Here is an 18,560-nt window from a genome sequence, read left to right as displayed (position 1 = left end):
CTTCAATAATTCTGACCTTCCTGTGCAGTGAATCACCGACAGGATCTAGTGTCCACATTTCTGTCTATTGTCTCTAAATGTAACATTCACAGAAGGGCATATTGCCAAAAAGGCATTTCGTGGCTTCTATTTCCATGCCATAGAGTCTGACGTTTGTATGCATATAACCATTATGTCAGAGAAATTTTGTGTGACCTTTAGACTTATCATTTGGGTCCCAGTTTTTAAAAATGTGATTAATTATACAATATTTTAATTTTTTTTCCCTGCCTTAAGTATATAGATAGAAAAGTAGGAGGGAAAGTAGAAAGGTTGTTTTGAGTTTCACTAGAACACGGATTTTAAAAAACTTAATCTCAACTGTGTTCAAGGCTCCAATTTCATTAAATCTCACAAAAATTCAGATATATTTCCAATTACTCCTCATTACAGTCAGTTAGTTAATTTGCCATCATGTATTTCCAGCATTAAGGATATTCTTGCATGTTTTTCTGTATTTTTTGTCTCACTTTGCTTGAAAAAATAGATTTGCCAACTATTCCTTAGTATCACATTCTTTCGAGAGTCACAGTAAGACAGTTTTCACTCCCTTGACATTTTAGAGCTTTCCTGGTTATAATCCACCTAATTATCTGTGACTTGAGCTTGCTTGAGATAATAAACTATTTCATATTTTATATGAAATAGGTTAGTGATTAACGTGTGGTTTGAATTTTATCTTATAAAAATTCAGCATTGTTTTTTATAATCAGCAAAAGTAAGAATACAAAAATATGTGTCCATAATTACTGATGGTACTAATTTTCCTAGTTGTGTCCTCATTCTTCAGAAAACTCAGCTGTTCCTAATCAAACTTATGGTTGTAAATTCCTTTGATTTTTATGACCCTATACATGATTTTTAGTAAGAATTCATTCATTCATGCAACAACAATTATTGAGTACTTATGGTGTGAGTATTTACTTTGTGAGTACTTATTATGTGAGTACTTTTGTTTGTGTTGGGGACCTGGGAGTGAATAATACAAAGTCTCTGTTTTCATGGCACTTGGGTTGTAGTGGGGGAAGAGAGTCAATAAGTAAATAAACAAAATAGATACATAATATGTCAAATGGTGATTACATGCTATGAAGAAAAAATAAAGCAGGATAAGGGGATAGAAAGTGACAGAGCTGAATGAGGAAAGGGTTCAAGATATGTATACGTCTGGGGCAAAAGCATTTCAGAGGAAAAGACAAGGCGAAGGCAAGCAAACCATACCTAATGTGTCAAGAGATAGACAGGAGACTTGTGTGGCTGTAGAAGAGTTAGCAAAGAGGAGACAAGATAAGTGGGGAAGGAAGGGCCAGATCTCACAGAGCCTGTAGACCGAGGTAATCAACTTGGTTTTAACGTGATCACTTCTGGCTACTGTATGAAGAGACTGTAAGAGCATGATTGTGGGAGCAGGAAGACCAATTAGAAGACTGTGTTAGTCTGGGTCATCTGATAAGCCAAGTAGGGATTAGATGTGTAAGAGATTTATTGAAAGGAACACCGGTGGGGGAAAATGGAAAGGGTGCCAGAATAGGGTTTGAAAGTCTTCAGACTGCAGTGCAGTTCTGACCAGGGGAAGGGCAGTAGGAGAAGGCTAAATGGAAGAGGCTGAAACTGCAGAGCACTTCTGTGAAAGTTTGCCAAGGCCAATGGAGAGTCCTTGAGCCAAAGTCACTGGTCAGAGAAGTCCCCCATCTCCCAGGAATGGCCCTGCCCCAGTGTTCCTGCTGTGCTGTCATTAGCTGGAAGCAGTCCTTGGGAAGTGTGGCCTCATCGTGATCATGGTGATGGATTTCAGAGTGCAGCTGCTGGAGCCACCAGTCAATTATCCTTCTGCAGTGGGAGATCTGAGAGGCTTATCCCCATCACAGACACTTTTGCCATAATTCAGGTGAGAGAAATCTTAGTGGGTTGGGTTAAGGAAGTAGATGGATTTGGGCTATATATTCTTCTGGACGTATTTGGAAGGTTGAGTTGACCTCTTTTGCCAACAGATTTGATACGGAGTATGAGGGAGGGAGAAGAGACAAAGATGCTGCCCAGGTTTTTCGTGGTTAGTGTCAGAAGCATGGGATTGCCATTTGCTGAGATGGGGAAGCCTGTGGGAGTCTTGAAGGAGGGGAATCAGGAGTCCATTTTGGCCCTGTTTCCTCTGAGATGTTGATTAGACTCTCAAATGTAGATTTTGAGAAGGCAGCTGAATGGATGAGTCTGGAGTTGAAGGGAGCGTTCCAAACTGGAAATAGAAATTTGAAAATCATCAACATATGGACAGCAGTTAAGTCAATGGACTTAATGGGACTGCATTAGTTTGCCTAAGGAGTGTATATAGATGGAGAGAAGAAGGGGTTTGAAGCCTAACAGGGAGAAGATTATCCCACAAAAAGACGAGAAGGAGCAGCCTGTAGGAGGTCGGAGGAGACCCACAAAGGAGTGGTGTCCCGGAAGCCAAGTGAAAAAAATTTTCTGGAAGGATAAATTTTCAGTTTCCTATTTTAATCTTGATACCTATTAAGTGAAAATTCTATGAAGTGTTGGTATCTTGTTAAGTGGATCTGTTAAATAATGAAGAAGAAAATCAAGCTTATAAGAATATTGACTTTGCGGCCAATTCAAAACTTGGCTGCATCATTCACTGTATGTCCTTGGGCAAGTTTCTTAACCTCTCTTGTTCTGATTCCTCATTTCTACAAGGGGGATTATAGAGTTCTTAAGAGAATTGAATGAATTAATAATTGTAAATGATTATTGGGACAGTGCCTGACACATGATATGTGTTCAATAAATGTTATGTATTGCTACATAAGAAATATTGCAATTAACAATCAGTTTTACTGTCTCTCAAGTTTTCTGATGGTAGCAGGAAGGATGTGAGGGTTTAATCTAGATCCTTTCAGATTTCATTTCTCTGACTAGGATCCTGATATACTTGTTCACTCCATATATTTCTCTTTTCATATTTCTTTTCTCTTCTATATTTTGAAATAAAAGTAGTTTTAAAAATCTGCACAGTTCCTTGTATTTAAAGTTTTTAAACCAGTTACTAGCAGAGGCTTCTTTAAGCAGAGCATGACTGGCCAGAAAAGAAAGTCAAAATAAAATAATTTTATAGAACATTGGTCCATAAGCCTTTTTAGGTTATTGATCCCTTTGAGAATAAGGTGAAAGCTCTCCCCTGAAAAATGCACATGCAAACACACACACACACATACACACACGCAATTTTGAGTATACTTACAGGAAGTTTTTGGATCCCTGAGGCCAACCATGAGCCCCCCAGGCAGCCACCAAGCCAGGCCTTGAATTGGCTGCGAAGTTCACATTCTTACAAGCTTTATTTTCTTCTTGATTGTTTAGTTGGTTCACTTAGCAAGGTCTCAAGACATCATGAATTTTAAGTCACTCATATACTTCTAGTTTAAACAAAGAGAAGCTTCCTTTAGAGAAATTTCAATTCTAAATCAATTCAGTTGGGGGGAAAAATGTGTATAAAAAGAATGTGACCTGCTCTTGAAACAGTCCCACGGTTAAGTTAATGCTGTGTTGTTACCATCTTGAAATTCTCAATGATTTTTTGAACAGGAAGTTCCACACTTTCACATTTCATGGAGCCCGCAAATTATACAGCCAGATACACACACACACACTCCCACAAACACACATACAACTTAAGGTCTTTCCAAGGTAATGTTTTTATGTAATTTATGTATTCTCGCTAGTTGTTATCTCCTTGAAGTAATGTATTATTTAATTGTAATCTGCTATTATAATTTTGACATTCACTTAATAAGTCCAGAGGTAAGATGTGACTATAAAATAAAATTATCTAAACAATGTTAAAAGACAGACAAACCAGGAACCTCTATATTCCAGGCCAAGTGAACAGCCTAAGCAAAAGAAAGATTTTGATGTCGACGGGAAGCTGGTGCTAAGGCAGGGAGGAGCACGATGGGGCTAGAGACATGAATGTTATCTGCCATATTAAGACACTGCTACCATCCCCGGGGCCAGTGAGAGACCATTGAAAGGTTTTAATAAGCAGAATGTGGTCAACCTTATTATCTCCATATTTAAGGGTTGCCAGATTTAGCAAATAAAAGTATAGGATACCCAGTTCAATTTGAATTTCAGACAAACAATGAATAATTTTTAGTATAAGTATGTCATATGCAATAATTGGGACATACTTATACTACAAAACTATTGGTTGTTAACTGAAATCAAATTTAAGTGAGGTTGTGTATTTTATCTGGCCAACTCACTTTTTTCTTACTACAATGCCTGATTCATGGTATGTAATAAACACATTTTAGCACCACTCTGCTTTTCTTGCCACCTATAGGTGGCAGTCTGATCAAGTAATTTCACTGGAACTGCTTGACAAATCCAAGTTTAATACTGTATTATTTATCCATCTATGAATAATGCTATTTTTAAAATTATGTAAATAAGGTTATCACAAAAGAAAGATAAATTTTGAAGGTGCACAAAACTAAATATAATTTAGTCCTCATCTTTCCCACAACCCACCATCAAACAGATTCTAACCCACATGTGGTCCAATTCTAGTGGGCTATAATGCCTTTTATACTTCTAAGGACGTTTTGGGAATTTTGAACTTTTTCATTATACTGTAAATAGGATCTTTTTCCCTTATATTTTCTAACAGAATACTTCTGATGTGTAAGATAGCTGTTGATCTTTGAATGTTTATTTTTCTTTTAGACCATACTCTATAGTTCCAGTAATGTTACTATAAATATTCTTGGATTTTCCAATAGACGAATTACCTGTAAATAATGTACTTTTTGGTCTCTTTTTTAAAATAGAAATAAATCTTTTTTCTACGAGAAAAACTGAATGTAATTGTGTTAAATGTAAGTATTAAGAAGAGAAAGAAATAATTATATTGATGCTCTTAAAAAACTATTTCCATTAGTATGAGATTTTTGTATTCATTCAAAACTATTATCATTATAATAGTTTAATACTTTAATCCAAAAATACAGCCATAACCTTATGATTATATTTACACATGAATGATATAATATAGACTTATATAAAAAAGGAGCCTCAATTACCTATTGCATCTATACCCATGTCCCCTACCACACCCCCATTCTCCCAAGAATGCTTGTTCTTATCACAGGGGTCTGTCTTCTTAACAAAGACAAAGGAAAACCTTCCCCATGAAATCCAATGAAGTCCCTAAGTAGCTTATTTCATTATTACATACTTCATTCCAGAGGAGAATAATTATAATTTTTTTTGAATTTTAATGCAAGAGCCTTCAGGTTTTTTTTGGGGGGGGGTGTTTGTTTTTGAGGAAGATTAGCCCTGAGCTAACATCTGCTGCCAATCCTCCTCTTTTTAGCTGAGGAAGACTGGTCCTGAGCTTATATCCGTGCCCATCTTCCTCTACTTTATATGTGGGACGCCTACCACAGCATGGCTTGCCAAGTGGTGCCATGTCTGAACCCCGGGCCACCGAAGCAGAATGTGCAAACTTAACAGCTGCACCACTGGGCCGGCCCTGAGCCTTAGATTTTTTACGGAAAATTTACTTTGCTCTCTCAAGTTCCTACCATTATTCATTATATTTTGAGCTGTGACAATGTACTTAGCACTACACAAAATGTAGGACACAGTCCCTTCCCGTATCCAACGTCGTGAAACCACATAAGAATTAGAAGCTATGAGATCACGAGTTTTGAAGGTAGCACCTTTAGGTATTTTAGTTCACAGATATTTTAATGTGTGTTGATTTATAAGCTGTAAAATGGAATGAAGGTTTAAATAGTTCTCTGAGAAGTAAACTTAGCACTAGGTGGCACTGTCTGGTCATCTGCTCTTTATGTAGAAATCGATTAGCTAATGGTTTTCACATACTTCGCTGCATCCCAATAGTTAACTCTGCAAATATAAACTCTATTATATTTTCATAAATATTTTTATGAATATGAAAGCAATTTATTCTCTTTTTTATTCTCTTAATGAAAAAAATTGGAAAATACAGAAAAGCATAAAAAGAATAATCACCTATAATTCTATGTTTAGCTAGCTTACAAAATTTTTTTCTCTGTGGTCTGGGAAACTGTTAATAAGGCATAAGCTTTGGGGTCAAACAAACCTGGGTTCAAATCTTATCCTTGCCATTTATACTTATTTGATGCATCTTAGGGCAAACATCTTCATCTCATTAAGGCTTTTTTTCTTGTTTTATCTTGACTCCTCTCGTCCCTGAAGCTACCAGCCATGTCTTTAGGAAAGTTGTGCATTGTCTTTCCTTTCTTACCTTTACTGCAGTCCTCTACCCACTTCAATCTGGCTTCTGCCCCCATAGTCCAAAAATGACTCTCACTAAGGTCACTAATTGACCGACATGTTGTCCAATTCAATGCTTATTTTCCTGTTTTCATTTCACGTGCCCTCTCGGCAGCAGTGTTGTCCTGGAGCCCGATAGTACTGGTACTTGACCACTAACTGTGTGCATATTTTTGCAACTCCAAGTTCAGTGAAGACACGTTGATAGCTTGAAATTAGCCATGGTGAGAATATTTGCATTATGGAAATCAGCAAATGCTACAAATCAGCCTCCATCCCCTGCCCCCAGAGCCATTTGTTAAACATTTACTCTCACACTGCTGAATATAGGTGACGATTTTTCCCTTCACAGAACTCCCTTTGTTCTTGTTTACTCAATACCACTTTCTCCTTGTGTTCCTCCCATCTTTAGCTCCTCTATCCTCTTCTCCGTTGCTGGCTCCTCTTCTATCCCACCACTACATGTTAGCTCTCCTCGGGAGTCAGTCCTGGGCCTTCTTTTCTTCCTTTTGTATACCAGCTTCAAAAATAACCCTACTAGTTTCCACGTATTTAAATACTACCATTATGCTGATTGATTTCAGATTTGTGTCTGCAGCCCAGACCTCCCCTCTAAGATCTGAACTCAAACATCAAACAGCAAACCACTTACTAAACTTGTTCTGGATGTCTCACAGATATCTCAAACTCATGGCCAAAACAAAGTTCAGATTTAATTCCACAAATCTTTCCCTTCCTTATCCTCTCCATCCTGACAGTCTCCATTTCAATAAATGCAACCACCGACTGCTTGATTACTGAAGCCAAAAAACCTCCACGTCATCCATGGTTCCTCCCTGTCCTTTCTCACGTCTAATCCAGCAGCAAATCCTGTCAATTCGACCTCCAAAATATCTTCTGCCTCTGATTTTTATTCTCCATTTCTATTACCATCACATTTTGAGCTGCCATCATCTCCTACCTCAATTACTGTAACAGCTTCCAAACTAATCTCTAAACTTCAATTCTTCCTCCGCTCTAATCTTTCTCTATGTAGCAGCAAAATGTGCTCATAAAATGTACATCAGATCACAGTATTTCCCTATTTAAAATCCTTAAATGGTCTTTGTTGACGTTTAGTTTAAAAATAAAATCTCCTGTTTTTGATCTGGTCCCTGCTCATCTGTTCAACTTGAAGTGTGATCATTCAAGTTGATTTTTGTTCTGCTCCAGCCCAGAGTGGTTGGCTTTCTAGTCCTCGAACATGACAAGATTTCTTTCCCCCTATAGAGCTTTTGTAGATGTACCACCTGTCTGAAATGATCTTTTCCTTGTTCTTTTTGTGGTTAGCTCCTTCTGTTGCTTTAATTTTCAAATCAATTTAAATCTACTTTTCATTGTTCTTTCTCTCAGACCCCTGTTTATTTCCTGGTTGACTGAATCTGTAAATAAGGACTTACCTTCTAGGAATAAATAGTGAAAAAAGTATTTAAAAGTTCATGGGGCTGGTGGCCGGCCCCGTGGCCCAGTGGTTAAGTTCTTGCGCTCCGCTGTGGCGGCCCAGGGTTTCACCGATTCGGATCCTGGGTGCGGACATGGCACAGCTCATCAGGCCACGTTGAGGCGGCATCCCGCATGCCGCAACTAGAAGGATCTGCAACTAGGATTTACAACTATGTGCCAAGGGGTGTTGGGGGAGATAAAGCAGGAAAATTAAAAAAAAGATTGGCAACAGTTGTTAGCTCAGGTGCCAATCTTAAAAAAAAAAAAAAAAAAATTCATGGGGCCGGCCGCGTGGCTGAGTGGTTAAGTTCGCGCGCTCTGCTTCTGCAGCCCCGGGTTTCACCAGTTCGGATCCTGGGCACGGACATGGCGCCACTCATCAGGCCACGCTGGGGCGGCATCCCACATGCCACAACTAGAAAGATCCACAACTAAAAATACACAACTATGTACTGGGGAGATTTGGGGAGAAAAAGCGGAAAAGAAAAAAAAAAGAAGGTTGGCAACAGTTCTTAGCTCAGGTGCCAATCTTTAAAAAAAAAAAGAAAAGTATTTAAAAGTTCTTAGCATAAGGCCTGGTACAGAGTATTTGTTAAATAAATAGCACCTTTTTGGGAGGTGAGGGGGACAACTACTTTTATATCTAATTTAATTTAATTTAATTTTTAGCCTTCCAGAGTTCCTAAATAAAGACCTGTTTCTCGAAGGTGGCCGTATTAAAACTCAAGCTATTCTCACTTCTAGTTCCATAGATGGGGAGTCTTAAGTAAAACATCCTTAGTATTTACGCTTTGAATTACTAAGTATGCACTAACAAGACAAAGAGCTAGAATTGCTGGTAGGAATTGAAATATTTCTGGTAACCCAAATAGGATAAGAGGGAAAAGAACCCGTAAAACTATTAGGCCATAAATGCCTTTTGTTTTTCCCTAATCAGACGCATATGGAAAGAACATATTTGGATTTTGGCAATTTAATAGGTTAGGCTGTGATGCTAATAATGCTCTAGTTATGTGCTTATAAATGTGGTCATTTAGCTCGATAGCAGAGAGTTCTGCAACTTCAATCTAATGTTAGAAATGCAGCTTGTTTATCGTTAGAGGATCAGGGGTAGGGAATCAGAGAGTAACATCAGCTTACTATACTGAGTACATTCAAGTAACATAAAATTTAAAATAACTTTATAAATAACATATAAAGTAACATTATAAATAGGATATATAAATAACATTATAAATAACCTATATAAAATAACACTAGTACTTGCACCAAACTTTATTCAAATACTTGGTGGTTGCATCTCATGAAAAGTGGTTTTGATGCCACTTACAAAAACCACTAGCCATTACCACTGGGACTTTTCTGGAGTCATGAGTGTTGTATGACAAGGGACCCTCCAGGCAATCCACACTACTTCTAGCTAAATCTTCAGTTCCCACCCTCTCTGGTCTCTTGCTCTCATCTTCCTTAATGGATTAGAGCAGAATTTTCCTGCACTTCTCACTGTATGCTCCCTAACCCTGAATCCTGCCCTATCCATTGTGACCTGTCAGGAGTAAAGAGACCCTCATTAGGCCTGGCCTTACTACAGGTCACAAAATATAGGAAAGAAATACTCAAGAGGAGAAAGAAAGATTTGACCCACTTCATTTTTTCCCACGGAAGGTTTCACTTCCCTCTGCCTGCCACCTCCTTTTTGGGGGAATCCTGTTGTATGTTCTTAAGGACTCTGTTTGTTCTCCAATTTATATCTAAATTCCTCTCTCTTAAGATGAAGTGGTGAAGAGGGAAGACCTTGGCTTTCCCTCATGTGTTAGAGTGTGAGAGTGCTTATGTACAGAATTGATTTCCTGGAAACACAGCAACTTCAACCTTTTTATCTGTGAATGACAAAGAATGAAAGTCACAGCCTCACCGGAGGGCAGCTTGTGAGTCAGTGTTAAAAAAAAAAAATCAACACAACCTTCCTCCCCAGCAATTTTATTTATAAGTGTCTTTCCTAGACATGTATTTGCAGATAATCTTTCAAGGATATTCAAGAGACACATTCAAGGATATTCAATGCGGCATTGTTTGTAACAGTGAAATCAGAAACAACATAAATGACCAACAAAGGAGAAACGGTTAACTGAACTATAATGCATCCATATTATGGAATATATCCATACCATGCAACATTCAAAAAATAGAATAGATCTATGTATATTGATATGGAAATATCTTTAAGACAAATTGTTCAATGAAAACAGCAATCTGTGGGAAAATATTTCTCTGTGTATATGTACACACACACACAGAATGTATATATATATGTAAACAAAGGAAAAAGGTCTAGAGGGATACCCATCAAATAGCAGTGATTGCTTCTGGGGAAGAAAGTTGGACTTGGGTGGAAGTTGGATTAAAATGGGCTTTTGTTTTGTTTCTGATTTTTTCACAATGTGCAGGTATTGACGTACTACTTATATAATTAAACATTTAAAAGAAAGGACAAGGAAGGCAAGAAGATGTACAGTATAGTATAGTGGTTAATTTCATGTCCCTGGAACCAGATGACCTATGTCCAGGTTGTAGCTTGTCGCTTATTTAACCTCTCTGTGCTTTAGTTTCCTCCTCGGTAAAGTGGGAGTATCAATAGTATGTACCTCAAAGGTGGCTGTAAAGATGAAACAAAGTGATATATGTAAAGGGCTTGGCACCTAGTATGAGTCATGTCCGTGTCAGCTAGTATTATTGATTGAGGAAAGAATGAATCATTGGTGATTCCACTTTAGTCCAGGAAGAATTATTACTTTCTTCATATTTGGGCTCTAGTGAGACCTCAGGAAATGTACCTTAAAAAAATCAATGTCAATCAGCCCCGGAGATGAGGCTTCTAATGGTCCTGCTATTATCTAGTCATCCTGGAACAAAATGCAGCATGGCACACTGGAAAGACTACAGACCAACCAACATTAATACCAAGCGTTGTACTGGGTGCTGGAGACAAAAAGACCAATGAGGCAAAATTTCTGCTCTTAACCTATATTGTGTGATGGGGGGTGTTGCGGAGGCAGGAATCAAATTGGTAAACAGATCATTTCAACACAACATGGGACTCTAACAGGATTACAGAACAATGAATGGGATTAGAGAAGAAAGGAATGAGTGGGGACAAAGAAAGTGTCTAATAAGAGGTGAAGGCTCTGGAAAGATGAAGAAGAGTTAGCTATGAAAATAAGGAAGGAAGGGGCATTCCAGGCAGAGGAAACATCATGAGTTATTTGAAGGAACTACAAATAGTGTTGTTGAAATATGGTATGTGTATGTTTTTATGAATGTGTGTGTGTCTGGGTGGTGAATGGGAGGCGGAAGGGGAAGAATGGTTGGAAGAAGTAAAGACTAACAAGTTTGGAAAGATAGTAACAACCAAAGGTGACCTTAATTATTTAGTATCAGTGTTGTAGTAGGAACAGAAAGCAAGACTGTAGTGGAAAGATTACTGAAGACAATCTGCCTATCCCGACAGATCAAGGGATAACATGTACGAGGTCTCAATTTTGACAAATAACTTTTGAAAAAATATTACAGGCCAATTTCTGACTTCTGCTTCTAGGTAGAGCATGGTAGGTCCTGGCAGGCCAATGCTCTTGCTGCAACATCTAGGGGAAAAGGGATGTTACAAAATTCATAGTTTGAAAGACATCAGAGAGCTGTGGAAACAATAAGACTATATGAACGAAAATCCCAGAGAGGGAAGAGCGCTTTCTGTGTGAGTTGATAATCTCTGGCCATTTTCTTCCCTAGGGATGTTTGCCAATTCTAGGTAAGGACTAAGAATCAGGCTTGGCCAAGGAAGAGGGACCCTGTAGGGAAAAGAGAAACAAATGAAGCTTTTGGTGGTTGTGTGGGGCTGACTTGACAGATTGTAAACTAGTATAGAACCAAACACAAAGGAGCATTTGCTCATTCTTGGGTGGTACAGGATGCTAGGGGACTTAGCTAGAAGCTTCTAAAAGGCAAAGTGAAATCTCTCAGTTTCCTAGTACTTAGGGACAAAGTCTCACTAGAAGGAGAGGGCCTGCCACAAATAAATAGCCAGTTACTCCCTCAAGACATTTGCTAAATGTTGAAACTGCATGGGGTCAGAGGGCAAAAAACTAAACTCAAAACCCCAAACAGCAGAACTGACTCTGAAGAGCTAAAGAGACAGATCCAGCAGGCTCTCGATCAAAAGCCAGGAAGCCCACACCTGAGGAATAGGCACAAAGAGATATCCCTGTTTGGGTTGAGGCGATCTGCCTACATGATGGAAGATGACATCATCTGCAGGCTCTGGATTCTTGTATACGATGTATGGCATCAATCAAAATTACAAACTGCGTGAAGAGGCAAGAAAATGTGGCCAAAAATCAAGAGAAAAAGACAGACAGTATAAGCAAAGCCACAGATAATTATATATTACAGTTAACCAATAAAGACTTTAAATATAACTATCATTAATAAGTTAAAGAAAATATGGAAAAATGGATGACAAGATAGAGAAGTCCAACAGAGAATTAGAGTCTATAAAAAGAATTAAATGCATATTCTAGAAATGAAAATTATACTATCTGAAGTTAAAAACACTTTGGATGAGTTTAATAGACAGGACACAGAAAAGACAGAGTTAGTGAATTTGAGGACAGGTCAACAGAAATTATTCAAACTGAAATATATAGAGGAAAAATTATAGAAGAAAAAGAACAGAGCATAAGAGACATGTGGAACATAAATGGTCTAAAAACATTCTACCTTAGTTTATTACTTGAGAGAGAGAGAATAGAGAATAGGAGCAGAAGAAATTTGCAAAAACATTAACCCAGAGATCTAAAAAAAAATAGACTACTGGGGCTGGCCCATGGCAGAGTGGTTAAGTTCACGTGCTCTGCTTTGGTGGCCCAGAGTTTCGCCAGTTCGGATCCTGGGTGTGGACATGGCACCACTCATCAAGCCATGTTGGGGTGGTGTCCCACATAACACAGCCAGAAGGACCTACAACCAGAATATACAACTATGTACTGGGGGGCTTTAGGGAGAAGAAGAAGAAGAAGAAAAAAAAAAGAAGATTGGCAATAGATGTTAGCTCAGGTGCCAATCTTTAAAAAAAAAAAAAATACTACTGAACCCCGAGCTGAGTAAAATAAAAGAAAATCACACATGACATGGGCATGTCATAGCCAAACTGATGAAACCAAAGATAAAAACAAATCTTAAAAATAGACAGGAAAAAAAGACATTTTACCTTCAAAGGAAAAACAGTAAGATTAATTGCGGTCTTTTCAACAGAAACTATGGAAAAAGATGATGGAATGACATCTTTAAATTGCTGAAAGAAAAATTACGTAAGGTATCAGTAACGATTTTACCTACACCAGTTACGGATTTGTTGCCTGCCGTCTCATACTTAGGACAATTCCTAGGTCTTTTGAAACACTCTTCAGCACTCTGAGCTGTGTGGCCTTACATCCTATTAATAGTATATAATTTTAGGCTTTGCAATTGTGTGGCATAAAGATTATCTATGCCAGGTTATGCACACTGGAGCTTTATACTCCTTTAAGGTGCTATTTACTTTTGTACTCCACTGGCTTGACTCTGCAATCAAATCATAACATCAACGCAATCTTCTCATCAGAAGTTGACATTGCTTTGACCCTGTTAACGAGAGCTTTCTCCCTGTATATGAGGGATATTACTTGTATTAGAAGGTTTTGTTTTAATTTTTGTAACATATAATGATAATGATGAGTGATCAGGGCCATTTTGGGGGACATTATAAACATCAGATTTGGAGTTTAGTCACAAACTATAAGCAGGGTCATTTTTCTTCATGTCAGTTAAGAATTCCCTGCACTCAGTGTGGAGACAGAGGAAACAGTTCAATAATGTAAGTGGCAGTGCCATTATCAGGCTGTAGGTTCCTTTTGGTGTTATTTAACATATCTAAATAATGACTGAGAGAGTTTGTAAAATGTGTGTCTTCAATATGTGTGTAAAATATGTGTCTTCAATCCTCCCATAGTATTCATCATGAATCCTGTAGATTTATCATAAATGAAGCAGAACGGTGAGAACTTCCTGTGGCTAATGTGCCCTTCCTGGCCTGTGTATGGTTTTTGGAACGAGCATCCAGTTATGTATTGTTTGGGCGCTTCACCTCTCTCCTGGAAACAAGAAGACACCAGCCAGCAGCAGATGAATAATCCTTGATGATTAGAATTAACCAGTAGCCACTCCCCATCCTTCATGTGTTCAGTTGAACATCCAGATGCCTTCTTCTCAGGCTGCTTGAATACCCTGTTTCTTTCTTTTCTTTTCTTTTTTCAGGGCACTGGTTCCTGGAGAGGATGGGTGCCTTTGGGCAGGTAGTACTTTTTTGCCTGACTCCCGTTTGGACTAGAATTTGTTCTTACTTCTGCCTTGATTCCCTTGTACTGATTTCCTTTCATGACAAAGCCTACATCTAAAATATTTAACATCTCCACCCTACTCTACCCAAACCTGCCATGGGCCCTCGTGTCTAAATTAGAGACCCTTCAAGTTTCACATTCTGACCTGGATCTGGATTCAATTACTCATTCCTCTGTTTTGCCTTTGTCTCTCCTTTTTTGGTCCAATTTTTCTCCATTTTCCCGAGTTACTGCCAACTTCTATGTAGCTTTTCCAGCATTCTGCCTAACCAGCCTCTAAGCATCTGCTTCAAACTAACAGTTTCATGATGTTAGGGCCTCCACATAATAATATATAAAGCATTTACTATTTACTAAAGGATAGAATAGAAACCATTCAGCACATAATTCCCAAGAAGCTGACTGATAGCAAGTGCTCCAAATGATATCAATGCTCCGCCTCCAAATGGCTAAGTGTGAGATCGCTTACATTTCTTAGATGTGGGCACACGCAGGAGGCTGACATGGACTGAACACACGTTTCAGAATGGGAGTGGTGGACACTTAGCTTGGTGTCTTCATGCTTTAGTTCAGAAGCTCCTTAGATGAAAAATAGGACTCTAATGAGGATATAGAGGAGTAGGGTCCACAAAATTTATCCATTATTAGCCAAGTAAACAATTACCATTTGTTCAATGGTCTATATTAGAAAGCTCTTTCATGTACATTATCGCACTTGCAGTCCACAATAATCTGTGAGGCGGATATTATTTTTATTATGTGTGTTTGAACCCAGCAAATAATAGCTAATTTTTTTGATTATTTACCATATGCCAGATTATGGTACTATATTTAATATTCATTATCTCATTTAATCCATAAAAGATTCCAGAGAGGAAGCTTTTTCAGATGAGGAAACTTGAAGTTTATAGGGTCTGTTCCTAAGGATGCAGGAGGAGCAACTGAGGGAGCCAGGATTTAAAGGTTCTAGGCTCTCAATCATGAAGTTCGGAAGTCAAATGACTTGCCTAAGGTCTCCCAGCCAGCAAATTTGGGACTGGAATTGAGCTCAGGGCTTATGATGATTTATTGTTCACTTTTTAAAACAGCTTTATTCACAAGCCATACAATTCACCCATTGAAAATGTACAGGTCAACGGCTTTTAGTGTATTCACAGAGTTGTCTGTCTTAGTCAGCTCAGGCTGCCATAACAAAATATCATAGACTGAGTGCCTCAAACAACAGAAATTTATTTTCTCCCTGTTTTGGAAATCAGACGTCCAAGATCAAGCTGCCAGCCTGGTCGGTTTCTGATGAGAACTCTCATCCTGGCTGATGGATGGCAGTCTTTTTGCCGTGTCCTCACATGGTGGGGGGCGGGGGGGAGAGAGAGAGTGAGCAAGCTCTCTGGTGTCTCTTCTTATGAGGACACTAATCTTACCACGACCATCCCACCCTTGTGACCGCATCTAAACCCAATTATCTTCCAAACGTCTCATCTCCAAATACTATCACATTGAGGAGTAGGGGTTTAACATTAATCTTGGGACGACAAAATTCAGTCCATGGAAACTCACTTCCTAGATCAAAGACCCAACAATGACAAATATGTGTCCTCCATCCCAATGCAAATTGTCTAGAGAGAGAACTGGATTGGCCCAGGCTTGATCAGGGCCTCACTCCATCCAGTCAGCTGTGACCACAGCAGAGACTGCTACATCTTTGAGTTGTGGTGTGGTTTAAAGAATTCTCTTGCTTTAAAGAAATCATTTACCATTCAAGTATGTTTCTCTAAATGATTTATTTTCTAGCTTGGCTTGTGTTAACAACATTATGTTTCTATGATTCAACCACATTGGGTATAGCTGCAGTACGTCATTATCGTAAACGTAAAATATTTCAATGTGACTATATCATATCTTGTTTTACTTATCTTCAGATTTGCCAATTCTTTCTTCAGATGTGTCCAGTCTACTGATGAGTTCATTGAAGGAATTCTCATCTCAGATATATCTAGCATTTCCATTTGACCTTTCTTTTCTTTTTTTTTTTAAAGATTGGCACCTGAGCTAACAACTGTTGCCAATTCTTTTTTTTTTTTTTTTTTTTTTTTTTTTACCAATTGCCCCCTAATTTAAAATTTTTTTTTTTTTTTTTTTTTTTTTTTTTTTGCTTTTTCTCCCCAAATCCCTCCAGAACATAGTTGTATATTTTTTTAGTTGTGGGTCCTTCTTTTTTTTTTTTTTGAATAAGATTAGCCCTCAGCTAACTACTGCCAATTCTCCTCTTTTTGCTGAGGAAGACTGGCCCTGAGCTAACATCCATAATCATCTTCCTCTACTTTCTATGTGGGACACCTACCACAGCATGGCTTTTGCCAAGCGGTGCCATGTCCGCACCCAGGATCCGAACCGGCGAACCCTGGGCTGCCGAGAAGCAAAACGTGTGAACTTAACTGCTGCACCACCAGACCAGCCCCTATTGTGGGTCCTTCTAGTTGTGGCATGTGGGACACTGCCTTAGTGTGGCCTGATGAGCAGTGCCACGTCCACACCCAGGATCCGAACCAGTGAAACCCTGGGCTGCTGAAGCAGAGCACATGAACTTAACCACTCGGCCACTGGGCCAGCCCCTGACCTTTCTTTTCTTTTCTTTTCTTTTTCTTTTTTTTGCTGAGGAAGATTGATCCTGAGCTAACATCTGTGCCAATCTTCCTCTATTTTGTATTTGGGATGCCACCACAGCATGGCTTGATGAGTGGTGTGTAGGTCCATGCCCAGGATCCAAACCTGTGAACCCCAGGCCACCAAAGTGGAGCATGCGAACTTAACCACTACACCACTGGTCTGGCCCCACCATTTGACTTTTGTTATTGTATCCATCTTTTTGCTAAAATTCCCCATCCCTTCATACAGGTTGTCCTTCTTTTCCACCAGATCCAGATTTACAATTATTTTAAAGTACTTGTCTGATAGTTCCAAAACCTGGGTCATATCTGAGTCTGGTTTTGTTTATTCTGTTTGGTATCATTTTCTTTTCTCCTGAAGAACTTTCTTTAACATTCTTTTAGTACAAGTGTGCTGATGATGCATTTTCTCAGCTTTCGTTTGTTGAAAAAAGTTTTTAATGTTATTGAAGAATACTTTTGCAGGATATAGAATTCTAGTTTGACAGTTTTTTCTTTCAGCACTTTATACAGCATTTCCATTGAATTTTTGATTCCTTATTTCTATTAAGAAGACTTCTCTCCTTATCTTTGTTGCTCTGTGTGTAATTTATCTTTTTGCTCTAGCAGCTTTTAAGATTTTCTCTTTATCACTGGTTTTCAGCAATTTGTTTATGATGTGTCTGGGTGTATTTTGTTTTGTAGGTGGATGTATATTTTTCCTGCTTGGGAATCATTGAGTTCTTTGGAATTTATTTTTGTTTTATTTTTTAAATTTTATTTTGATATTATTTAATTTATTTTGAGGAAGATTAGCCCTGAGCTAACATCCACCACCAATCCTCCTCTTTTTTTTGCTGAGGAAGGTTGGCCCTGAGCTAACGTCTGTGCCCATCTTCCTCTATTTTATATGTGGGACGCCTGACACAGCATGATTTGATAAGCAGTGCATAGGTCTGCGCCCGGGATCCAAACTAGCCAACCCTAGGCCGCCAATGTGGAGGGCACAAATTTGACTACACCACTGAACCAGCCCCAAGCAGGCCCCTATTTTTATTTTATTGTTGTCCTCAAATTTGGAGCATTTTCTGCTCCTCCTCCTTCTAGGATTCAAAAATACATATGTTAGACTATTATTGTCCCATTAGTCACTGAAACTCTGTTTATGATTTTTTTCAATGTTTTTTTCTCTGTATGTCACTTTGAATAGATTTTATTGACTATGTCATGTTCACTGATCTTTTCTTTTGAAGTCTAATATACTATTTATTCCACTTAAATGTTTGCTCAAGATATTGTATTTTCATTTCTAAAACTTCAATTCGGTTCATTTGTTCTTTAATTTTTCATTTTCCTCCTATCTTCATGTCTTCCTTTAAATACTTAAATATAGTTAATATAGATATTTTAACATCCTTCTGTGTTATTCCATTATCTCTGTCATTCTAAGTCTGAAAAGTTTCTTGTAGTATTCGCTTATTATCTTTTAAAAAAATTATTTAATTTAATTTATTTTGCAGGGAAGGATTCACCCTGAGCTAACATCCGTTGCCAATCTTCCTTTTTTTTCCCTCCCCAAAGCCCCAGTGCATAGCTGTATATCCTAGTTACAAGTCCTTCTTGTTCTTCTGTCTGAGCTGCC

Source organism: Equus quagga, chromosome 2, assembly GCF_021613505.1.
Source record: "Equus quagga isolate Etosha38 chromosome 2, UCLA_HA_Equagga_1.0, whole genome shotgun sequence".
Lineage (NCBI taxonomy): Eukaryota > Metazoa > Chordata > Mammalia > Perissodactyla > Equidae > Equus > Equus quagga.
This window is presented reverse-complemented; position numbering follows the sequence as displayed.